This window comes from Periplaneta americana, chromosome 12 (assembly GCF_040183065.1).
Source record: "Periplaneta americana isolate PAMFEO1 chromosome 12, P.americana_PAMFEO1_priV1, whole genome shotgun sequence".
Classification (NCBI taxonomy): domain Eukaryota; kingdom Metazoa; phylum Arthropoda; class Insecta; order Blattodea; family Blattidae; genus Periplaneta; species Periplaneta americana.
Window position 1 is genome coordinate 91,810,468 of NC_091128.1, and position 27,739 is coordinate 91,838,206.

At 38.3% G+C, this 27,739-nt stretch overlaps 1 protein-coding gene across 2 annotated transcripts in view; it reads right to left on the reverse strand.

The window, feature by feature from the left end:
- LOC138710684 (monocarboxylate transporter 14) overlaps nt 1-27,739 on the reverse strand; it is a 594,707-nt gene that overhangs the window by 307,548 nt on the left and 259,420 nt on the right. The window lies entirely within an intron of this gene.

Consider the following 27,739-nt stretch of genomic DNA (forward strand, 5'->3'; position numbering starts at 1 on the left):
GGCTTCCTTAATGTTACTTGTATCAGGAATGCAATAAGTTTCGTGGAGTAGTAGACTTTACTTAATTTTTGCAAATATTTAAAAACAATAATTAACATTGCAATTTAGGTGAAATTGCAGTGGTAAGTTTCCAATTTATAATTATTGCTATGTTAAACGTCTCTAAAAATAATATGTTAAAGGCCTAAAGCAGTAAAATGAATGTCGCGCTTAAGCGGTAAGAAGAGGGAAATTATTATGTGTGTTACGTTGGGAATACTGAATGTGGTATTTCACACTTACCGCGTATTGGTTCTGTGCGGAAAACAAGCAAATACGCACGATCTGGCACAAAGGTATTTTACAAACAATTTCAAATTAGTGTAACTCTGAAAATATTGACATTAGGACAGATGTTTATATAACATTTTTTGCTTAGAATGTCTTCGGAAATAAACTCCCTAAGTGGCGGTAAATGCTCGTGAATCACCCTGTATATATAATAATAGATGATATAGCAGTGTTTATTAGTCACTAAATGCAACAGTGTTTTTCACTGAATCATAAAATGTATGTACCTTTAAATGGAAATCAATCAAACTGTTCGACTGATTTTAACTTATGTGTATATTATTAATGCAGATTGATGTAAAAAGGAATACGTCTACAGATGAATTCAATTTTTTCACCAAATTGGTGAAGGTTTGTCCCATTTAGATTCGTTATGTTCTAAAATAGGCAAACCGACTGTGGATTTTTTTGCGAGTACTTGGATTGTTTTCAGCCACAGGTCTCGCCCTACTGCTGCGCCATCACCATATTATCTTTTCAGGGCATCTCTCTTGCCTACCTGTATCTCGCCGATTTCTTTTAGCATCTCGTCGATGTAACTATAGGCTAAGTCTTGACGCTAACTCTGGAGTCTCATTAATAGATTATAACAGCCAGCCGAGGGACTCGCTTATCACTTATTCATTCATAGTTCACACATCAAATTTATTTATGTAATAAGTAGGTACGAGCTGCTGGACTTCGCACTCCGCTGCACATCTCGACACCCAGCTGCTGAATCAGCTGATTTACAGACTCTCATCTCAGAACTCAGGGTCAAGGAAGGTTGAACACCGACAGCTGAAGTGCGGTACTGCGAGTCGCTGTTAGTATTCGTGTATTTTTGTCGGAGGTTCGAATCCCGTTTACTGTTCACTGCTGATGTGTGTTGCGTTCACCCCGCGTTGTTGTTGTTGTCGTTTATTGACTTTACTGGCGTTGAGTGAGGCCGTTTTAGGGTCTTATATGCGCAGGATGCCCTCTCCAGCCATTGTACATAAATAACAATAAATATATATTTACATACTGTACGTGACACTATTTCTGGCATATGCGCCAGTAGGTCTGTGAGTGCGGTGATTGGTTTTTATTTATTTATTTATTTTATTTTATTTTTTAATTATTTTGGTATAGGCCTAATTTGTTAATTTGCGATGCTTAAGGAATGGTGAACGGGACAAGAGTTCGGTGTAAAAGATATCAGTTGATAGACAGCATTAAGGTATTATAGGGGGAGATTAAGAGGAAAGCAAGAAATTGGGAAGAATGGGAAATGCTGGATTTGCAGTTAAAGACCTGCTCTTGGGTTTGCAGTTAAAGACCTGCTCTTGGGTAGAACACTGTACATACATACATGCATACATACATACATGCATACCTTTTTTTTTTTTTTTTTTTTTGAGATTTTTAAGTTTCCCCTTGCGGTGCCAGAAGCGCCTGTATCGTTATGGAGACTTTCATGGGGTAGAGTTATTTTATTGATCTGCCTCTCTGTTGCTGTCGTGTGTCCTCTCAGACAGTATTCAAATTTCCAACACGTGTTTGCAGTTTTGTTTGTGTGTTTTAGTTTGGTGGTTGGGGCTGGTGGTAGTTAGAGGAGTTTCTCCAGTGTTGTTCTGTTGTTTGTGTTCGGTGGATTTGCGAAGATGTGTTGTGTATATACGCGATTTACTGCCGAATGTGTGTATTTCCTGTTTATGTTGTTTAGGTGTGTGAAGAGTGGCTTTGTTTTTGTCGTAGTGTAAACGGTGTTGTTTCTGGTGCGTCTGTGCAGGTGGAAGATTTGGCGGAGAATTCTTCTTTCGCGGGCTTCAAATTTCGATTGGGTCGTTGGAGGGGCTTGTGTGAGGAAAATGGAGGGATGTATGCATAGGGATCTAACCAATGCTTTGTATAGGTGGAGGAGTGTTTCGGTTATACAGCCGGGTCGATTGATGCCACTTAGGTAGCTTATTGCTCTGGTGGCTGCGTTATATTTCCTCCAGGTTTCTTTAACTACTTCGGTCCAGGAGAGTTTGGAGGTGAGGAGTATTCCTAGATACGTGAGATTCCGCTAGAGTGGAAGTTGAGTGTTGGCTATTGTGATTGGGTTGTTCTGGAAGACCCGAGTCCGTAGTTTTGGACGGAAGACGCATATCTGTGTTTTGTCTGTGTTGACTGTGATCCGCCACGTATTGGTCCAATTTAGATACTGCCTGAGTGTTGCATTTAGTAACTTCCTAGCGGAGGGGAGTCGGGGGTGTGTTGCCCAATATGCGACGTCGTCTGCATATTGTGTCAGTCCTACTAGCGGGTTATTAGGGAGGGGAATATCTACCACATAGATGTTATACAGAGTGGGAGATATGACACTGCCTTGGGGGACTCCAGCTTCTATTCGGAAGGTCCGAGAAAGTTCGTTCTTTCCGAGTCTCTTCTGTCCTGTTCGGTTCGATATGAAGCTGGAGAGCCAACGTGTAATTTCGTGTGGCAGATTTAATGATGTGAGTTTATATTTCAGGGCGTCTATCCAAACGGTGTCAAACGCTCTCTTGGCGTCTAAGGCAATAAGGATGCTGTAGTGTCTACCTGTATAAGAATCTTCAATGGGAGTGAGCACTCGTATCAGCTGGTTGTGTAGCTGCGCTCCCGGTCGGAATCCGGCTTGAGTGGTCGGGATTAGATTGCGGTTGCGCATAGACGTGCAGTCGTGACACGAGAACTTCCTCTATTAATTTGGCTAATGTTGTTGTCAAACTGATCGGTCGGTAGTTTTGTGGGTCAGACGCGTCTTTGCCTGGTTTAGGAAAGAGAAAAATGTGAGAATGTTTCCAGCGCTTTGGTGTGTGTCCTAGTCTGAGTGATCCTGTGTAAAGTTCTGCAAGATAACTTACTGCTTTGGGAGGCAGTTGGCGTAGTATGGTCTGGTCTGGTCTGGTCTGGTCTGGTCCGGGGGCAGAGTTTAGGTATCTCGTCTTCACCTACTCTTTCGATATCTTTATCATTCCGCGAACTTGGCTGGATCTTCGGCGCTGAATGGAGTGATATTGTGGAGGATATGATCGGAGGACGAAGGTTTTTCTCGGGCTTCTCCCGCTTCCCTCAACTTTATAAATTTCATTTCATCAATGTTCTATATTTCACCCTACTCTTTACTTCACTCTATATAATATAAATATCACATCACTCAAACACTCTCACTCTCCATCTCTTTGTCGGGCGATCTAAGATCTTCTTCCATGTGGTAAAGTCAGCGCAATGAATATTTGGAGAATGTAAACAGTCACACAAGGTCACGTGCTCTTTACTTCCCCGTTTGGTTGGCCCATAAAATCAGGGAGGAGGCTAAGGCGTATTTACATTTTGCAACTATCAACTTAATAGTTACAGGTTGACAAAAGGACATGGTGGACGTGGCTTTAGAATCCACCTACAGAAGGCATCTGTCTGCGGGAGCTGCACATATCCAGAGAAGCCGCAGGGGCTTCAATAAGCGGACTGCGGTTAGATCGGGGGAGTGTAGCTCACTCGGCAATTGATTCGGCCGCTCATTCGCGAATTTATTCTGCCGCTCACTGGGCAATTGATTCGGCCACTCACTCGGGAATTCATTCGATTCGGCCGTTCACTCGGCAATTGATTCGGTTCGGCAGCTCATTCGACAATTGATTCGGCCGCTCACTCTGTAATTGATTCGGCCGCTCACGCGGCAACTGATTCGGCCGCTCACTCGGCAACTGATTCGGCCGCTCACTCGGCAACTGATTCGGCCGCTCACTCGGCAACTGATTCGGCCGCTCACTCGGCAACTGATTCGGCCGCTCACTCGGCAACTGATTCGGCCGCTCACTCGGCAACTGATTCGGCCGCTCACTCGGCAACTGATTCGGCCGCTCACTCGGCAACTGATTCGGCCGCTCACTCGGCAACTGATTCGGCCGCTCACTCGGCAACTGATTCGGCCGCTCACTCGGCAACTGATTCGGCCGCTCACTCGGCAACTGATTCGGCCGCTCACTCGGCAACTGATTCGGCCGCTCACTCGGCAACTGATTCGGCCGCTCACTCGGCAACTGATTCGGCCGCTCACTCGGCAACTGATTCGGCCGCTCACTCGGCAACTGATTCGGCCGCTCACTCGGCAACTGATTCGGCCGCTCACTCGGCAACTGATTCGGCCGCTCACTCGGCAACTGATTCGGCCGCTCACTCGGCAAATGATTCGGCCGCTCACTCGGCAACTGATTCGGCCGCTCACTCGGCAAATGATTCGGCCGCTCACTCGGCAACTGATTCGGCCGCTCACTCGGCAACTAATTCGGCCGCTCACTCGGCAACTGATTCGGCCGCTCACTCGGCAACTGATTCGGCCGCTCACTCGGCAACTGATTCGGCCGCTCATTCGTCAATTGATTCGGCCGCTTATTCACCAATTTTTTCGGCCGCTCATCGGCATTTTCGTCAACTGATTCGATCACTCATTCGCCAACTGATTCGGCCACTCATTCGCCAACTGATTCGGTCACTCATTCGTCAACTGATTCGGCCACTCATTCGTCAACTGATTCGGTTACTCATTCGTCAACTGATTCGGTTACTCATTCGTCAACTGATTCGGTCACTCATTCGCCAACTGATTCGGCCACTCATTCGTCAACTGATTCGGCCACTCATTCGTCAACTGATTCGTTTACTCATTCGTCAACTGATTCGGTCACTCATTCGCCAACTGATTCGGTCACTCATTCGCCAACTGATTCGGTCACTCATTCGTCAACTGATTCGGCCACTCATTCGTCAACTGATTCGGTTACGCATTCGTCAACTGATTCGGTCACTCATTCGCCAACTGATTCGGCCACTCATTCGCCAACTGATTCGGTTACTCATTCGTCAACTGGTTCGGTTACTCATTCGTCAACTGATTCGGTCACTCATTCGCCAACTGATTCGGCCACTCATTCGTCAATTGATTCGGTCACTCTTTCGCCAACTGATTCGGTCACACATTCGGTTACTCATTCGTCAACTGATTCGGTCACTTATTCGCCAACTGATTCGGCCACTCATTCGTCAACTGATTCGATCACTCATACGCCAATTGATTCGACCACTCATTCGTCAACTGATTCGATCACTGACTCGGTCACTCATTCTGCATTCCGTCACTAATTCTTTCAGTTCTTAATTCATTCATTAATTCGTTCGTTCTTTCGTCCATTCATTCATTCATTCATTCATTAATTTACCATTTCGCTCGATCACTGAATTGATTCAGAAACAATTCCGTGGAACATTCAGTAGACTATCTATAATACCCGTAATTAGTGTCCGTGTTTGCAACTACGCACAGAATCTCAACAATAAAAATTATTGTCAGTTCTTGATTTAATATTAGTTTTGAACTACAAAAGACTATTAAAGATGATTATGGGACGATGCTGCGATAGTTTGCTACAAATAGAGTGAGCACGGTAGTTTACACAAAAACACAACAGCTCTGTTAAGAGTGGAACCTATGCCGGTAAGTGGGGAGAAATGGAAGCGTAATACGGAGGAGTTGAGTTCGTAATGGAAAGCTGCAAGCTTTATGATCAACTGATTAGGCGAACCATTAACTCAATGTAGCATGGCAGTTATTCGAGTTAGCCAAACAAACTGCGGCGGAATAGCACGCGCACTTGGAATACTAATTCGATTCGGTTCGCGCAGAGTGGCCTGACGGTGGAGAGCAGGCCAACATTGCTAGCGTACCAGCTGGAATTTCAATGTACCGTCCAGCGTATGGGTATTTTGTACAGTAAAATTCATTAAACTGAAACATATCGATTGCTAAGAAGTGATACCTCGTATCTGTAAATTTGCATGTGAATAAAAAAATAAATTTAAATTAATTTTTCTCAAAATACACAAACTTTTTATATATGAAGACTACAGGGGAAAACCAATCAAAGTCACAGTTCTCTTAAGAGTGATGTCATCTTCTAATTCAGTATGTTACTGCAAAATTTATTGCTGTTCCTAATGAAGGAGTAGGAAAGGATGATTGTATGCGTGCTGATAATTCTCCTTTACCAGTTTTGATAAGAATAACACTAAAATTTTACAGTAATATCACAGTCTAGTATATACAGTCACGAAGCTTGTGTTGTGAGGGTTAGTGCTGCTCATCGGAGTGACTACTACCGCGGAGGAATCGGAGATTACGAATAAAGCTCTCCACCGGTTATCTCCGGTACTATCGTATGTGGAACAGGGAACATACGGAGGGATGTGGTGGTTCGGAGCGAAGCGAAGTTGGAGGACGTAGAGCTCAAGGACGACCGACGCGTACGGACTGAGGGTAGTTGTAAGTGGAATAAAATGGCACCAAATCGTATATCCGTCGCATGGAAATTCTTTAATTTAGTTGAAGATAATAAAGTCCAACGCTGTTAACTTTGTCGGCGAATTTACTCAAAGGATGGTGGAACTTCGAATTTGTTGACCATTTGAAGCGATCGCACAATCGTGAACTTGAAGAAACTAAGTAAGTAAATTTAAAACACTTTTGAACGCTTTTAAAAAATCGTGTTTACTTTGATTTATATATAAAAGTTCTAATAAATACTTTCGTGGTTTTGTGTGGAGACAAAGTACCATTGCGAATGAAAAACTGAAAAGCAGAAGAATTTCAGCAAAAAAAAAAAAAAAAAAACAAAAACAAAAAAACAAAAAAACAAAACAAAAAAAAACAAACAAAAAAAAAAAAAGAGGACCCTCTAAGATTGATCCAGCATATTGTTACGAGATGAAACTCCAAACTTCAGTGATGAACCGCTTACTTGAAATGAAATATGAGTTGGTGATTGTGTTGCCAGAAAAGCCAAACGCTCCTAGGACGCTAACAGGTCCGTATTTGGAAATCTCTATGGCGTGGATCAGGTTAGATAGGTTCTCTGAGTAGATCTAAATTTTAAAATGTAGGTATGTAAGTGTTTAGGCTAACATTAAGAGCCGCGGTTGTGGTACTCGTACTTGCTGTCAAAAATAAGTTATTACAATTCAGATACACATTGACGGTTAATTAGTGATATCATCGTTTTCGTAGTTTTAAAATTACGCAAAACATTTGATACGATTTGTTTAACTGCTTTAGTGCTATTGTTCCAAAGGTCCACAATCTAGAAAAAAGTCTTGAAATTTCTATAAAACGTAACTTTCGAGGCAATAAAAATCATACATAATTATGGAATATTTAAAAGGCAACTTGAGTTATCAGATTAAAATAATGAGTTTCATTCTGAAACTAAAGAAACGTGTGATATTAACATAATTACAATTATCCTTAAGTTGATATTCGCTCATATGTTTTATTACTGAGGAAGAGTGACGCGTTTTAGAAGAGACAGGTCAAATACTGACACCCATTAACACAATGATCACAATCCTGTCTGGTAAAGAATCTTAATAAATTATTTTGGACAGTAAACTTTAACCGATTGATACCACACGTTTCTTTTGTTCCATTCTGAAACTCCCTTAATATATTTTACGTTAAACTAAATCGATTACAATAATAATTGACAAAAACTGTTTGTGAATAAACGAGTGTTTCCAGGAAAATTATAAATGTTTACATTAGCTATTGAAAAGCTTTACTTCTGCGTTAGTTTTCAGTTAATTTTAATGTTATTAATTTGATCAATGATATAAAACTAATACGCCTTTCCACATATACTATGAATTCCAAAACTAGAAAAAAAAAATCTGTCAGCTAACATAGTACTTCAGGCAAAACAAGAAAAAAAGAAGAGCCGGGGAGAGAGAGAGAGAGGTAAATAAAAAAGAGAAAATAAACAACAAAAAATTGCACACTTATTTTAAAAGATACGCGGACGTCAGCGGACTCCAATCACTACCTGATCCGATTAAAGGAATGCTCAGCGGAAAATGTATGTCTGCGCCACAGCACATATACAACCTGCGCGGCATCAATCGGTCTCCGATTGAAAGCGCACAAACAACCGCTCCGGAGAAAAACCTAATCATAAGCAGCACTAGTGAGGGTGCTAGAAACAATAGACTGTGCAGGTACTATTTCGCATTGTCTGTAATGAGACGATATTAGCGATCCTAGTGGTTACCAACTATCTATGGATGCATATTTACTATGTATTGAGCTTCGTGACTGTATATACTAGACTGTGATAATATACTGAATTACAAGAATTGTGACTTTCATTGTTTTCCCCCCTGTTACTCTTCAAATGTTTCTGCTTACCAAGATCTTTTACTCGAGGACAAAATATTAGTTAGGGCTATCCAATTTTGTGAACATAATAATAATAATAATAATAATAATAATAATAATAATAATAATAATAATAATAATAATAATAATAATCTTAAACTAAATTAACATTTTTGTAGATACAAGGTGTCACTTCTTAGCTATTTATATGCTATATTTGTTAATGAAAATGAGTCCAAATAAAACAAAGACGTATTTTAAAAAATAGTCACATGTTTACATAGTACTAATAATATATTTAAATACGTAAACATTCCTACCGTTTTCTTTTTTGACATGAGGTGTCAATGTTCAAGATACAAATGATAAAAAATTAAGACCTCGGTGCAAAAAACCGGTCAAATCCAGAAATAAAAATATTACAGGAGATGAAAAAACTTTCCACAAAAATTGAATGTGCATTCATTTAAAACTGATTTTTACACGATAATTTAGGAAATTAATAGGTTTTTTACATGGTTAACAATATTCTTGTTAGTTCTCTTTCGTTCATAGATTTTTTTAAAATGGTGGACTTGAATGTTTTTGTCCCGAAAATAAACCAGATTTCTTTGTCATGTTTGAACTTAATTAATTTCTTGTTTGAAAACAAATCTACGAAACTTACTTCACCCTCAAGTGATTTCTCGTTGAGGGGTTAATCAATGCGTATACAGAGTGAGTTTTAAGTCCACCGACTAACTTCAGGGAGTGATTCCTGACTGAAAATGTAACACAAAAGTTCATATCACCTTGTGTCCGGAAATACATAGTTTCCACGGTAGATGGCACTGACGACATTCTCTCGTAACTTGCAGTGTGCGTTTTGTGTGTTGCAGAAAGTGTGATTTAAGCAATGTAGAAGCACAATGGTCCGGTATACATTCCAAGAACAAGCCGAGATGGTGTTCGTATATGGCAAGCAAGTGGAAACGGTCGAGAGGCAACACGGATGTATCGAGCCACACATACCCTGACAGACAGCACCACCCACATCACACAACATTTGAAGCCTTTTTTTTTTTTTTTTTTTTGCTTGTTCCTGGAATAAATACCGGACCATTGTGCTTCTACGTTGCTTAAATCACACTATCTGCAACACACAAAACGCACACTGCAAGTTATGGGAGGATGTCGTCAGTGCCATCTACCGTTGAAACTATGCATTTCCGGACACAAGGTGATATGAACTTTTGTGCTCCATTTTCAGTCAGGAATCACCCCCTGAAGTTAGCCGGTGAACTTAAAACTCACCCTATATATATATATATAATGTAATTTCATTTTCAATATACCTATAGTTTTAAAATAGTAAAAATGTAACATCCGTGACAATTGGAATGGCTGACCTGTTATACCATTTCTTGTGAATAGAGCGGCAACTAAGAAGGTCTAATCATTAAATAAACTCTTATCTCTTCAAAAGAAAGTACCCTCTGTGACACCGCCTGGGTATTAAATGAAGCTAGGAATATACAAGAGAGGTGGAAGTCAACTTTTTTTTTCGTAACACTATTAGCCTATACGCAATTCACACATCTTTTGACCTTTTATCAATGCTGAGACAAAACAAACGCCCCACCGCACCAAGGACACACACTACATAGTGAAACATCTATAATATTAAAACACAATTCAATTTGTTTAACCGTCTCTTCAGAATAGATAATAACTCTAACGTTAATTAGAATCTCGGATGTGGAAGATTACAAAATGTAACTGGCATGCTTACAAAAGAAACTGTTTTGTGTGAAACGTCTTCGTCTTTCTCACACATAATAAAAAAGAGAGAGCTTGGTGCAAGGTTCTTTGTAGGCATTCAATAGAACAGCAGCTGGACACGCGACAAGAAAGCATCTGTACAACTATTTCAGTCATATACCGACACTACACATATAGCCTTCCACGTCTCTCATAATTTGGTACTGTATTTGAAATCCACCTTCAATTATGGAAGCTACTCAGAGTATGACGACTGGTACCTGTAGTTGTAATGGAGTGTTAAATGAGGAATTTATAATATTCAATCTTATGTGCCTTTCCATCTTTGGTCCACTAAAGCCATATCATAGTGTCTAGTGTCTAATGGCAAAATTTCATTACATTAATATTCTCATTATATCAATATATTTTAGATTTATATTTTGCTCACTATAACATAGTTCTAGTAAACTTATATTAAATTAATTCTCATCATTTTAACCAACTAGTTATCTCAACTTAGTTATAATTCTTTACATATTGCATATAGACTGAACTGAATTACATTAGCTCATAAATTAAGTTATTACTTTATCTTATTTAAATAAACATGTACTAGTCGTTAAAATTTAACTGTAGAATATTCCCGGAGAATCTTTTTTAAGTGTATTGTAAATATTCATAATTTAAATATGTATGTAACTATTGTATTGATTAAAGCTGGTTGAGTGGAAGAGAAGGGCTTATGGCCTTAACTCTGCCAGCGAAAATAAAACATTCTATTCTATTCTAGCTTTCTTCGATATTTTCTATATCTCGGATACTGTACGTAAGTTAGCAAAAATTTACCTGGGTCTAATCTGAAATTGCGGAGACTAAGAGGGAGGCAGAAAATAGACAAGATTGGAGAATGCTGGGTTTGTAGTGAAAGACCTGCCACTTGGCTGAACAATATGTATGTATGTATGTATGTATTTTTTTATTTCAGTAGGTTATTTTACGACGCTTTATCAACATCTTAGGTAATTTAGCGTCTGAATGAGATGGTGATAATCCCAGTGAAGTGAGTCCGGGATCCAGCACCGAAAGTTACCCAGCATTTGCTCATATTGGGCTGAGGGAAAACCCCGGAAAAATCTCAACCAGGTAACTTGCTCCAATCGGGAATCGAACCCCGGCCACTGGTTTCGCGGCCAGACGCGCTAACCGTTATTCCACAGGTGTGGAATGAATGAATATATGTATGTATGTATGTATGTATGTATGTATGTATGTATGTATGTATGTATGTATGTATGTATGTATGTATGTATGTATGTATGTATGTATGTATGTATGTATGTATGTATGTCTTAAATTAGAAAATTGAGCAAAATTAATCAAATGTTTCACAAATAAAATATGTAAATTAAACAAATGTTCAAGTAAATTGAGAAAAATCTATGTGTAAACTGAACTAAAGTGATATGAATGCTAGCTTCAATGCTGGCTTTTACCATCAGCCATCCTCATCTGTTCCAGTTCATCTCTGTTGTAAAAGGATTCAAGTTTGCGCGTTATACAGTATAAAAATAAGAAGCGTCAGCATATCTTCAAGCAGAATCAGTAAAAATCTCGATACTGACAAGAGAATAAATTAATATGTACGAAATTGCAGCAGTACAAAGCCCACAAGATAACCTAGTATGAATTTCTAAAGCGCCTTCATTATAATATTCCAAAAAATGAATAAAATGATCAAAACACCATGACATGATTCATAAAGAAGACACAATTTCCTTTTTAAATTTACGATTCCATTTATACGTATTTCAACATAATATACAATTTTTATTTCATATAAAGACAACATTTTTAACTACACCTGTAGGACTGTAACTTACTATGTAGTATTTCTCTATAAAATACATTATGTAGACTGTCAGTCTTAAGTCTGTGAAAGTGGAAGAGAATATTTTTTTACTTTATCTTATTTTTTGCTCAGTTTACATTTGCTCAAATTTCCTATAATCAATTGGACCCTGGTAGATTTTTGCTCAACTTACTATCCCCGCTCGGTATTTGGGAGTGTCGAAAGCTATCGATAATTAAATTTTGTGAAATGGACTGGATACTTTTTAGTTATAGAGTGGCTTCCTTCCTTTCTGTTTGTCTGACTGCCCGTCTACTTGTTCATGGATCCATTATCTTTCTTTCTTTCTTTCTTTCTTTCTTTTTCTCTTTCTTCCTTTTTCATTTCTAATTTTAGTCCACTATTTAACGAGGCTGTATCAACAAGTAGGTAATTTTGAGTCGATGGAGTTGCGAATATCGAGGAGGTAGTAATTATCGAGATGAGGCCGAGACTTTGCCATGTGATTACCTGTCATTCGCCTTACAATTGAAAAAATCTCGGAAAAATCTAACTAGGTATTCAGTCCAAGTGGGAATCGAATCCACGCCTAAGCTCAGCTCCGCATCAGCAGGCAAATGCACTACCGCCTGAGCTATCCTAGTGGTTCTTCCTTTATTTTTCAATTATGAATTAGACTTCCACTGTATCAAAGTCTATTGAATCATTCGGTATATCCATCTCTGTTCCACGTTTTACACAAGTTTGACTTTCGTTCAAAAATATTTTAAGAGTAGATTGTAAAATAATATGTAGGTATGTATTTATGTATGTATGTATTTTTTATTGGGTTATTGTACGACGCTGTATCAACATCTAGGTTATTTAGCGTCTGAATGATATGAAGGTGATAATGCCGGTGAAATGAGTCCGAGGTCCAGCACCGAAAGTTACCCAGCATTTGCTCGTATTGGGTTGAGGGAAAACCCCGGAAAAAACCTCTGTCAGGTAACTTGCCCCGACCGGGATTCGAACCTGGGCCACCTGGTTTCGCGGCCAGACGCGCTGACCGTTACTCCACAGGTGTGGACTGTATGTATGTATGTATGTATGTATGTATGTATGTATGTATGTATGTATGTATGTATGTATGTATGTATGTATGTATGTATGTGTGTATGTATGTATGTGTATGTATGTATCCAATGCCTACTCCACTTTACGTGATTCGGGTTCCGCATATTGCGAATAGATGGCAGGACTGTGACCCACAACTTCGGCGGGCCACACTGTACATGATGTGTATCTGTGGAGTGTATGTCTTGTTCTAGGGTGAGAGTATATGTAAATGTTCGTGTGAGTGTAGTATGTGGAATGAGTGGTAATGGTGATGAGGAAGGGAGACGGGGAAACCAGGTGCCGGCACGTAGCCTACTCCTGTCGAATAGCACCAAGGGGTCCGCCAGGCGTAACGTTCCCGTCCGACGGTAAAACAAACATTTCCAATAGTCCCATACCTGTAGTTGGGAAATCCCTCAGTAGCGGAGGAATTGCTAAGGAAATAGAGATAGGCCTATTGTAGAAGTTTTGGTATTGCCACCGTCCGCCCAGAATGATTCTGGTCAGGTATAAGACGGTGAACGAGCTCCTGGTATCTAATAAATTGCAAAGGTCCGGTATTACCCACAAAATTCCTTACCTACTTCTTAAATAATAATATGTGACCAATGAAGCGCGGCATAGATTAGTAAAGTGTTATTAAGCTCAAACGAACCGCAACCACAAACAACTGCGACCGTTATTCTTAAAGTAAGCTATCTTTATTACTCTGTATACAGAACTAAGAGGGCGGAGAAAATCTAAGTACTGAAATAGGTGTCGGTATAAAGTATCGAGAATAATCTAATAATAAACATTGTGACTACTATGAATGTACGTAAGCCCAAAGACTAGAGCTTCAAGGTTGCTGTGGAGCACGAGTTTGAATCCCGATAAAAGATTGGGATTCCTTCCATCTTTTCTGCAACTGAAAAACGAATGTCAAATAATCCCACGGAAAATTCGCGGACTCATACTATTTCTCCTTACCTTATCCGTTATTACTAGAGCCTGGATGTTAGGCAAAATGACTTTTTTTAAATTGAATGTATGTATGAAACACTTATTGGAAATAAACACGTTTCCACACATTTGGGGACGATAGGCCAATTTTTATTTTGCCTTTTTGCCTATTTTAGCTCTCGTTGCCTATTTTAATTTTAATGCCTTTTTTAGCCTTTTTACGTAGTTATTGTACATTTTCTATATTTTTAATTCATTTAAAATAAACTGCACATAAATTATATATATATATATATATATATATATATATATATAAGAACGGTTGTACAAATTAAAAATATATATTCACCTCACACAAATATTTGCTGAGAATCTTATTCTCGAGCAATATATATGTTTCCAAGAAGTCGTAAACTTTTCTCCCCTACCGATTCCATCTTTTATGTCACTTAAAGAAGTTTGAACAGTATAACCCTCAGTGCTCAGGTCACTTCGGAGTTTACCAGCGAAAGAAAGGGAATGAGGGAAGTATTAAAAGCAAGTCTCCAGGTCCAGTTAGTGTTGTTTGCACGCACAAGTCACGCGTACTTCGAAGTCTCTAATTCCTTCTCACACCCCTCTTTTTGAGACAATACACAGTCAATTTTTCCCGATCTCTGAAAGAAAGTAGAGACAGTCCTTCTGAAATAAATTGTTTTAAGTTTGCTCCAATCACTTCAGTAGAAGTAGAAAGATCTTTTTCCACCATGAAACGGAATCTGGCTCTATCAGGAGTTGAGGAAGGATGGCCTACCTGTCAGCGTCGGATGCATGAATGCCGCCCGGACCACCTGTCACACTTGGACAATCATCGCATATCAGGGCGCACAATGGGCCAAACCGTGCCTAAGCGCACGGGTCCGTCCCGGGTCCAGCCCACGTAAAGCCAACCCTAGCCAAGATACCATCGTAAATAATTTTGTTCTGATTAATGTAATCTTTTATGTAACCATTACAAAGTCCATGCGAATATTATACAGGACTTTGATTGTAGCGTATATCACGATAACCAATATTTGGCATAGAATTTAAAACCAATGCACTGAAATCTCACCTCAGTTTAGACGTAGCTGTCCTCTTTGTATGACGATACGCTTATGCATTACATACATACCAGAGATGAACAACGATCGAAAAAGAAAGACTAACAGCGCCCGCAAAGACGAAAACCCGCACGACAATGTTATATACAACCACAGTTCTTTATACCTGACTGAACTTTTATCTACTTTGGCAGCTGTTATACAGGGTGTTTCCGAGGTGATGTTACAAATTTTCAGGGATGATGGGGAAGGACACATACGAGATAAGGAACCATGGTACGGGAATGACTGAGTCGAAAGTTATAAGCAAAAATAGTTGTGTAGAAATAGAATTGTAATTTGGCACCACGTGCCCTCCTTTCCTTAACTTTTGGAACAGTCGTGGAAAAATGGTATGGGCCGGATGTCTCCTACGTGGAAACTTGGCCCGATACAATCTGTGAGCTTGTCTACTGTTCCCATTGGCTCATCCGTATTCGAAAATCAGGTCTGCTTATTCCATTCTCGTGTACTCCTCCATTTCACTAAGACTGATCGACTGGACACTGCAGCTTGTACACATACACTGCTGTCTACAGACGTGCATATCAGGACCGACCATGTCCGTTACACATTACGCTATCCGCATTGCTTTAGTGTAGTTTCTTGTCCCCATACTTCAGACAGCGCACTGAATGGAATACTGTAAGTGGACAACGTCAACAACGTCAGATGAATACAGTATTTGTAAGATGTACAGATAAATACACATAAATAAGGTGTACAGAGGAATAAAATTATTTCATTTCCACAGAACTATTTTTGCTTGTAACTTTCGACTGTTATTTCCGGACCAGGGTTCCTTATCTCAAACTGATACATGTGCCCTTCGCCATCATCCCTGAAAGTTTGTAACACCACCTCGGAAACACCCGTATATGTATAAACAATCAAGTAGCCTATTTGAAACATCATTTCTACCTTTCAGTGTATTATAATCCGTTCCCCAATCTTTATTTAATTACTAGCCCCTTATTAAAAGGCTAGGAATTTTCTTTTCATATGTTTGAGATCAACTGTGTAATCTGAAGTAAAAATATATTAATGTTATGTTTTATGTTTCTTAGAAATGTAAATTTACTTGAAAATTGTTTTTTTTTTCTATTTATATAACCATAGATAATATATAATATAACCAGAATATTTTGATAACTAAGATACTGTTCTGTTTTGTCTTTTTGTCTCATTTAAACATTTATAATGATATTTATTTCAATGATGTATGTTATTCAAAGTTACGAAATCTTTCACGCCGACCAAATGCTATTTCGAGAATGATGAGCGAGACTCGAAGCGCACGAGAATGAAGAGACGAGACTCGAAAGACAAATGCAACGAACACAGCGAGCGAGAGCGGCAGTTAGTTTTGTTCATCTCTATTTACATACAGTGCCTTTAGTTTCTTTAGTTATTTAGTTTTCACGGCAATATTCTCATTGAGAGAACTTAGTGATACGCATTTCATTGAGGCTGGTGGAACACTTGCTGTAATGAGTATTGGTAGAAACTATTTGAATTATAATAACCTATTAGCGAATGTGTGTTAATCAGTACAAATCCATATCGTACCTCGGTAAAATATTATAGCAAGTCGAAAATCACATATTACTTTCGTAAATTATTTTATTTTCAACGCTGTTTTACTAGTTTCAGGAATAAAATTCTAATAATAAAATAGTAACTTATCAAAGATTTTGGTAACTATTTATTAAAATATTTTTACAGCAGCATTTTACTAGGAAATAGTAGACCATTACAAATGGCAATTTTCTACTTACACTATTTTACTGAGAGTGTTACATGACACTCAAAAGCATGGCTTATATTTTATTACTCTGCAGTGCTACTTAGACCAGTTAGCATGTCGAAACTTGTAGCTACAAAACAGAATGTTTCTGTACATGGGATCCAAGAAGGAAATTGTTTATACTGATCACGTCTATAAACCCTAACAGTTCGTGAAAGAAAGTTATAGTAATACCCTGTATACTTTTCGTTTAGCATTTGCATTTCAAAATGTTATTTAATACTTTTATCAAAACATGTATGACTTGAGGTTTTTCCGGCGTTAGATGTAGAATAACTCTTCTCGGGTTCTCAGCCAGGTGAGTTGTATAGTTGCTTCCAAGTTTTCTATGGCTAGCTCTGCCATCTTCTTCAGGGAATGAAGATGGCAGAGCTAGCTATCGAAAGCTTGGAAGCAACTATCCAATACCTGGCTGAGAACCCGAGAAGAGTTATTCTTTATCAAGATATATTTGTATTTTATTTCGTTTAATTCGTACAGTATGTTCCACAATACTGTATTTTATCGAATCATCATCTCATAGTCTTTGGATAATTTTACTAGTTTCAAAGAGTCATTGCATGGTTTTAGTTGGTTATTTAACGACGCTGTATCAACTACTAGGTTGCTTAGCGGCGATGGGATCGGTGATAACGAGATGGTATTTGGCGAGATGAGGCCGAGGATTCGCCATAGATTACCTGACATTCGCCTTACGGTTGGGGAAAATCCCTCAAAACTCCCAACCAGGTAATCAGCCAAAGAGGGGGTCGAACCCACGCCCAAGTATAACCCCGAATCGGCTGGCAAGCGCCTTAGCCGACTGAGCTACGTCGGTGGCCTCACTGAATGTTAAATGTTATGTTTTATTTAACGACGCTCGCAACTGCCGGAATTTTGTCCCGCAGAAGTTCTTTTACATGCCAGTTTATCTACTGACATGAGCCTATCGTCGTATTTAGACACATTTAAATGCCATCGGTCTGGGCCAGGATCGAACCCGCAACCTCAAGCACAGAAGGCCAGCGCTATACCGACTACGCTACCCAGGTCGGCTTGGTTATTTAACGACGCTGTATCAACTACTAGGTTGCTTAGCGGTGATGGAATTGGTGATAAAGACATGGTATTTCGCGAGATGAGGCAGAGGATTCGTCATAGATTACCTGACATTAGCCTTATGGTTGGGAAAAACCTCTGAAAAACTCCAACGAGGCAATCAGTCCAAGAGGGGATCGAACCCGCGCCCGAGTATAACCCCGAATCGGCTAGCAAGCGCCTTAGCCGACTGAGCTACGCCGGTGGCCTCATTGAACGTTAAATAATATTTCTAATAGGGAAAAGAAACAACACATTTCACTAAAATTCTGGACCGAAGCATCTCCAAATCATATCAGTTGCTCCACTCATTTTTTGTACTAGTCATCAGAGCTACGAAAACACCCGGTGGGATGACCTTTGTTAAGATCGACGTACGTGTATAAAGAATCTCTATAGCCTTTCAAGGAACGGCAACTATGTCAACACGGAATTTAATCAAAATCTGCCCATCTACTCTGACCACTAGCACAAGATTGTAAATATTGGTTCTTTGCTCGTTAGTGCATTTATTAACAGCGCCGAATGACGCGGTGTACTCAACAATGTTTCAGTCACATTCTTTAAATATCAAGTTGGATTTTTATTTTCTCACATATTTCTAGACTGAATTGTTTAAATATGGTGTACTTACTTACTTACTGGCTTTTAAGGAACCCGGAGGTTCATTGCCGCCCTCACATAAGCCTGCCATTGGTCCCTATCCTGAGCAAAATTAATCCATTCTCTATCATCACATCCCACCTCCCTCAAATTCATTTTAATATTATCTTCCCATCTACGTCTCGGCCTCCCTAAAGGTCTTTTTCCCTCCGGCCTCCCAAGTAACACTCTATATGCATTTCTGGATTCACCCATACGTGCTACATGCCGTGCCCATCTCAAACGTCTGAATTTAATGTTCCTAATTATGTCAGGTGAAGAATTGCGTGCATTTCTGTGTTGTGTAACTTTCTCCATTCTCCTGTAACTTCATCCCTCTTAGCCCCAAATATTTTCCTAAGCACCTTATTCTCAAACACCCTTAATCTCTGTTCCTCTCTCAAAGTGAGAGTCCAAGTTTCACAACCATACTGTGGTGTGCAACTAGAAACTGGATCACAGTTCTGCCACCTATCCACAATATGCGGAACCCGGATCACGTAAAATGAAGTGGGTAGGCATTAGATTTTTAGTAGGTTATTTTACGACGCTTTATCAACATCTTAGGTTATTTAGCGTCTGAATGAGATGAAGGTGACAATGCCGGTGAAATGAGTTCAAGGTCCAGCACCGATAGTTACCCAGCATTTGCTCATATTGGGTTGAGGGAAAACCCTGAAAAAATCTCAACCCCGACCGGGAATCGAACCCAGGCCACATGGTTTCGCGGCCAGACGCGCTAACCGTTACTCCACAGGTGTGGACGTAGGCATTAGATATATACATACATACTTTTACAGTTTTAAACCTACCATTATGAAATTCTTACCACATTGTTAATACATTTACGACTATTACTATGTGCTAAACCAAATTTGTATTCCGTGAGCTTTGGGATCTTATGTTATCAGCATTAGGCCTATTACCTTTTAATTATTCGGTATAAAAGCAATTCGCGTAACAATTAACATTCACTAAGTTTGTTTTGTAATAAATACTCTGTCCTTGTGGCAACACTTTAATAAGCTTAAGGAAAATTTGTAGCAATAAATTAGTTTATATGCGCCCCACCATCTCCCTCTTTTGTCTAATTATTGAAGAGGTTTTATTCATCCTGCCTATGGTAGTAGTCTATTTAATTTAATCCTTAAATCAATTCTTATCCAACCAAAAAAAAAATTGCATGCCAAGGATAAATACGTTCCATGCAATAAAAGGGATTTCATAAATCCCCTGTCACTTCTTTTCTTTTTAGTTTATTCGTATTATTATTATTGTAATTCAAGCTGTCAAAGTTTACACTAAACTCAATGGACATAAAAACCCAAAGGAAATTTTAATCTTCATACTTATTATAACATTCTCAGACATTTTCAACTGACTCGGATTAAGAACTATCTCGCAAGCAGGACTTCATACGCAGCAAAATGCAGGGAAAAAAAATCAGAAAATAGCAAGAGAGGCGTGTAACCGATCTTTAAATAAAATGGGTTTTAAAAGTGATAGGATATTTAAGTTAGTAGGTTTTAGGTTTTCTTCGTACCACAGCTTGTTACACACATTACAAACGTAATAGGACTTATTAAAATACGTACCTACCCTACCTAAAGTTTTCTTTTCTTCTTTTTTTTTTAAGCAAATTACACTATCTACCAAAAAGTAATTGGGCACTGTTTTTGTCCCTTTAGAACCTCGTGGTATCAACTCTTTTTGCTATAACAGCAGCCACCCTGTCAGGCATGCTCTCCACTAGTTTGTGTAGGATATCCAATGGAATGCGTCACCATTCCTCTTGCAACATGGCACTCAGTTGGACAATGGAAGTTGGCCCCATGTTTCGGCGGCTACTATGCAGTGGTATGCAGACAATATTCACCGGTTGGACTGGCCTGCACAGAGTCCTGATCTCAATCCCACTGAGCACCTTTGGGACGAATTGGAAAGCCGATTGAGGTCTCGGGAGATGCGGCCATCTTCCACTGTCCAACTGAGTGTCATGTTGCAAGAGGAATGGCGACGTATTCCAGTGGATATCCTACACAAACTAGTCGAGAGCATGCCTGACAAGGTGGCTGCTGTTATAGCAACAAGAGGTGGTACCACGAGGTTCTAAAGGGGCAAAAACAGTACCCAATTACTTTTTGGTAGATAGACTATATTTCTTTAACACTGATCACATTTATACAGATATGGTCTCATACATAGGTCTAATGTCGGTTTTGGAGCAAAAAAAAAAACGACATTACTTATCAGACCATCTAATAGTTTGCACATTTACGATTGATGTATATATATATATATATATATATATATATATATATATATATATATATATATTATTTATAGCTGGTACATCTTGCAAAATTGTTTGTCGTTACCTTTTGCGTTGTCTACACTCCCTCACACGTCACATTAAACTATTTTTGGGACGTCTAGGTTTTAGGGGTACATAGGGTTACCGTGAGAAGAAATTCTATAGCAGGACATGGAATCTAAAATAAGAGGACATTGCTGAAAAAGACGACTTTTTAAAAATTGGTGTGAACAAAATTAAAGATAAAAACAATGGCTCACCTTAGTCAGTTTCCTCACTAGTTGCTGGATCAGTATTACATCTGTACCCACTTATCGGTGGAGCCCACTTTCTGCACAAGAGCCTGAAGGGACAAACTTCTATTTTGTACCAAATAACTATGGAACTGTTCACAGGACATGTCGTTGAAATTATATTTCACCATGATGATACCTCTGATTGTCTCCGTTAGCATGCGATTTCGTTCTTTTGCCCATTGAGCAAATATTAGGGAAAATACTCTCTCAGCACTTCCATTGTGACTTGTGATAAATAAATAGAATTGACATATTTTTAAGAGTTCTGAGAAAGTTTCAGTGCTCACAGAACTATTAGCACTGAAGAATTTGTATCATTGCTTATCTAAAGTTAAATATTTGTCAAAATTAATTTGATTGGCATATCTTTGTATCTTTGTACATTGAAGAATAAAACTGATAAAATAGCTTAAAATAATGAATAGTGAGTGACATTTTTAAAGTGTAAGAATTCAATGTATGTCGATAGGTCATCATATTTTATGTTTTTTATGTGCTCCTGCTTCAACCATTGAAAGCAATTTAATTCTTTCATAGGTTTTCATCATTTGTTTAGATATTCTATGCATAATATCGCACATTATTCAATATTCATATTAATTCTAGTTGAAATGCGAAATGCCGGACATTAAAATCTTTTTTTAAATGCCTGCCGAACAGGATAAAATAATTAAAAAAAGAGGACATGTCCTCCTTTTGCCGGACGGATGGTAACCCTAGGGGTACATCATTTTTATTTAAATTATTATCTTGTATTTTACATTTCCAATAAGCACGCATGAACTCTGCTTACAACATTTTCGCTTTCATAACAAAGCAATACTGACTCCTGTAAAAGTTATCAATTTCAACCTTCACATATTATAATATATAAGTATATACAGGGTGTTTCCGAGGTGGTGTTGCAAACTTTCAGGGATGATGGTGAAGGGCACATGTATCAATTTGAGATAAGGAACCATGGTCCGGAAATGACAGAGTCGAAAGTTATAAGCAAAAGTAGTTGTGTGGAAATGGAATTGTAATTTGGCACCACGTGCCCTCCTTCCCTTAACTTTTGGAACAGTCGTGGAAAAATGGTATGGGCCGGATGTCTCCTACGTGGGTACATGTATCCGATACAATCTGTGAGCTTGTCTGCTGTTCCCATTGGCTCATCTGTATTCGAAAATCAGGTCTGCTTATTCTGCTCTCGTGTACTCCTCCATTTCACTAAGACTGACTGGACAGTGCATCTTGTACACATACACTGCTGTCTACAGACGTGCATATCAGGACCGACCATGTCCGTTACACATTACGCTATCTGCATTGCCTTAGTGTAGTTTACTATCCCCACCCCTAAGACAGCGCACTGAATGGAATACTGTAAGTAGACAACGTAAACAACGTCAGATGAATACAGTATGTGTAAGATGTACAGATAAATACACATAAATAAGGTGTACAGAGGAATAAAATTATTTCATTTCCACATAACTATTTTTGCTTGTAACTTTCGACTCTATCATTTCCGGATCAGGGTTACTTATCTCAAACTGATACATGTGCCCTTCGCCATCATCCCTGAAAGTTTGTAACACCACCTCGGAAGCACCCTGTATAGGTTATATAAATATAAATAATGCATTCTTCCATTTTTTTTATTTTGGGTACCCAACTTCTCTTGTATTTAAGTGAACTCGTCTAGCTTGCAATTTCACTGCCGACCGTTATCTTATCAGCGTACGACGTCACATTTTCTTTTATATACATTTCATTTGAAACTAGGCCTACCATCCATCAGCTGAAATAATAACGAAAGCGACGACGCTGGCCTATAAACAATTTTAAGAACTTCATCTTACAAAAAGTGTTATGCATTTTCTCAATTTACTGGTCGAATGTAGACATTTCAGATAACAAAGCCCGCTGGGGAGTAAGAATGAAATAGGTAAATCGATACCATTTTCTGATAAAGGATGAACTGGACTTCAAACTAATAATTTTTTACCGGGTTCCTCATATTTTAGTCATAACTTCCAGTAGTGTCAAAGCGACAAATCTCTAATACAGGATTATAGTAAAATTCTTTATGAGTTAAAAAAAATCAAGGACAATAAAACACCATCGCCGTAGATTGGGTTTGAAACTTCCCAACCTCGGAAATAATACTGAACTCTACTATCGAGTGGAACAGAAATACAGTGTTGCCAATTCAGAATTTCATTTACCGCTGCACAACCTTAAAAAGACCGCTAAACTGTAGTTAAAAAACATCAGATTTTTCTTAACACGTCACTTCCAAATTCTAAATACAAACTATACAGTTTTAGTTACTTCATATAAATATAGACTAAATTATGGAAAGCGTGTATCACTTTGTAGGCTCTATGTTCTACGCAAAATCGTCTTCATCCTCGTACAGGAGGGATGATGTACAGCCCTGCAATTCACTAGATGATTCTCTTTCATTACCCGACTCGTATGCAGCCATTGTACCTAAATAGGAGAAATCAGACTCGTCGATGTTTATTATGAAAATATTTTTGTGATATGGTACTGTTTTTAAATTATTATTATTATTATTATTATTATTATTATTATTATTATTATTATTAATGTAAGTTACCTATTTCCTTAAGTACATCTTGGGGCAATACATAAGTGCATCAACATTTTTCAAGTCTTCTCAGTCCTGCTCGAATGGTCAAAATTGCATTTACCATGGGATTTTCCCTTTGAGGATTATATCCTCTCAGGATTTTCCATCCTATTCTGTGCCGATCTTTCAATAACCTGGCTAAATAACCTCTGCATTTGACACTAATAGGATAAGGAAAGAAAATATCAGTTTAGCTGCTCTTTGAAGGGATAGTCACCACATGCAAAACTGAAAATCGCAAACTAAAATTTAGAATGAACCACAAAGAGATTTAAAATTTAAAAAATCTAATATTTTTAATCGTCTGGAAATTGAAATAACACTCATCTCTGCCCAGAAGCTTGTAGTTAGTTAATTTTCCGCCACTGTATCTCAGCAACTGTTGCCGAGCAACAGAAAAAGACTCGTTACTCTTTTGTATTCATCTATCAGCATGGTCAATTAAACAAGAATATTTTGCATTTTAGACTCTCACAATGAAAAAGTATGATGATACAAACTAAACTCTGGTTTATGTTGATTGTTGTCCGCAAGTACATATAAAAACAATTAGAACATCTTTACAGAAAAAAAAAGCTTAAACATATCATCTCCCTCTTGCGAAATCATAAAAAAAACGCCAAATAAATAGCTAGCTGCTGACGGTAAAATTCTGTAGCTGACCATAGTCTTGAAAACACCAGATTTAGCTACAAAACCTCTGACTTAGCAACACTGCAGAAAGATCACAGAAACTTTGTTTCCTTGGTGTAAATGAACATAATATACTACACTATCATCGCAATTGTTTGTAGGATGAATAGCCTTTGTGTAGAGTAGCTGATTGATTCTGTACTACCCCTTCTTGTCAGGGAACTGAAATGTCAGATGAAGTTTTAATGAAACGTACACGAGGAAGTGGCCTCCGTAGTAACACACGGTTTAACTGCTATCCTATTCTTAGAAGCAGCACAGAGAAGTAACAGTGAGTTGGTCGGCTTCCTGAGAGACTCGTCCATAGGAATTTCCACGCGGTGTTTGAATCTGATTGCTAATTATTATTAGCCTGTAAAAATGAGCTCTTCTATGAAGTAATTTGTATTCTCGGTATATTACATTCTAACCATGATGACGATGCCTCAACGTAAATTTGCCAATGCATTCCATGCATATTTTTAAAGACCTAATTTAGACCCTATTATATACTTTTACTTTTATATAGGCCTACTCTACAAGTATCTAGTTTCCTCCCTTGAATTCAGTTTCATTTGTTTTTACTTTCCTATTTTTTCTTGTTACATTTATTTATACACACTGTAACAACTGTGGTCATCTCGCGTGTTTAGGATCTGTGCGTATACCAGTAAGCCGTTTCTGTTATTGCCGAGTTCCTGTTCCTATTGTGTGTTCATGTAACTGATTGTAGATTTTGATTGTTATTATGATATCTGTGATTGAGGCGGTGATGAATCATGCATGGCATATTTCCAATCCGGCATAATTATGCCTTTGTCACTGAGGGAAACCATGAAAAACCCCAGTCAGATTCGTCGGCCACGAGGTTTGAACCCGGGATCTCCCAAATGCGAGTCTCAAACGCTACCGTCTTTCTAATGAAAAGTGACAAGAGATTTGAAGAAATCCCTGTGATTGCGTGTAACTTCTATACAGGAAGTAGGGTAATGGAATTAGTGTAAATAAATAACATTTTCTGTAAGATTCAAGTGTGTCTAATGAACGAAATGAAACAAGATATGAATGTCAATCCTCTAATAATAATAATAATAATAATAATAATAATAATAATAATAATAATAATAATAATAATAATAATAATAATACCCAGCATCGTGATGAATTTGGGAAGCTGCGATAGGCAACGAAATCTGGTTTCGCAAGCCGGTTGTAACGGTTGGGTGGGAGGGGGTGGAGGAGAACATTGTGCTAACCACACGTTATTTTTTACTGGTTGAATTACAATTCACCTTTGTGAGACATGTGGACGTGAGGCAATCAGTTGACTGAACGATCTTGACCTTCCATGTAGCGGCACGGATTTTTAATTTAAAAAACAATAGAGAGAGTTTTCCAATTAATTAAAAAAATTGGTTGCTTTTGTAATGGAACCAATTCGCCTTTTTGCGTTATTTTATTTCAAATAAACACACATTAATATTTTACTAAAATTATATTTCATTCCATCCTTCCCGCTGTCCAGATGGACAGAAGGAAGATATGCCCAAAAACAACTTTCTCGGCGACAGGATAACTAGTTTATGGATCAGAAAAAAATATATCTATATTTTGTATTTTGAATACCGAAAATTGAGAAAATAGATAAGGGGAAATTTCAGAATTACATATGTGGAGATAGAACCTAAGAATCAGGAGCTCACTTCTAACGCAGTGTAAAATAAGCTTGCCTTCTAATATCAACACATCCACTTTAACGCCTTCAGGCCTGATGTATATTATACTGTACATTGTTTCTTTTTTTGGAATGTCTCCGATACTTTTAAATTATTTTGAAAAATTCAATGTGATAGAAATGGAGAATATTATTTTTGAAACATTTCTATACCTGAATTAAAAATGAAATTTAAAATTTTGGGGCCCCAGGAGTCAAAATTGTCCTCAAATTTTGATTTTCTGTGAAGACTTGATTTGGGATTTTTGAGATCCCCAGAATGATTATGTGACCAGTTTTTTTTTTTCAATTTTTTTTTTTTTTTATATTAATTCCGGACTGAAGGGGTTACCTCCATCCCGCGCCTCCCGTTACGGAATGCGCGCTGGTTCGAGTCGTCACAGAGAGAAGAAATTTTCTCATAAAATTTCGACCAATGTATGGGACCGGTGCCCACCCAGTATCAGGTGATGAATTTGGGGAACTACGACAGGTATCGAAATCCGGTTATGAAAACCAACTATAACAGTTGAGAGAGATCATCATGCTGGCAGCACGTCATCTCAATACTGGTTAGGTGATCGTTCATCTTTGCTGAAGGCATGTTACTTGAGACCAGCAGTCGGCCTTGACCCTTTACGGACTGCCAGGGATTTCTTTAACTACAATATATATATATATATATATATATATATATATATATATATATATATATATTAGAATAAGTTAGATGGTAAATTTAAGATCTATAACAAAGTACTAAACATAACCATCATGATGTGTAGTATTGTATTTGGGTAAATACGAGTATCATTCCTTAATTAATGTTCCTTTCAAAGAATGAATATAATCCAGAGACGATTAGATCAGATGATGATATAGCGATTATGGGGTAACAGTTCAATGGAAATGAGACGGGAAATCGAAGTACTTGGAGAAAATATATTCCACAACTGCTTTTCCCAAAATATATTCCCAAATGTTCTGCTGGGATGTAAAATAGTACGGAATGAAGGGAACCTCGCAACAGAAGTTTCAAGCGAACGAAGAAGTAGGTCGTTGAGATGCGGGTGCAGGAAGATCAAATGATAAGAATACCGTGGGCTGCGTGACAGATATTCCAGTGCATGATGGCGGTGATGTCATGCTAATTTTCAATTTAATCTTCTTCACAGATGCAAAGGCTATTTAAAGAAGATGGCAGGGTGACATGTTGATAGCGGAGTAAGTGTAGAATTACAATTTACTCGGAACAATCTGTCTGTAGCTGCCTGTACACTTGGTCAAAATGAAAGTGGC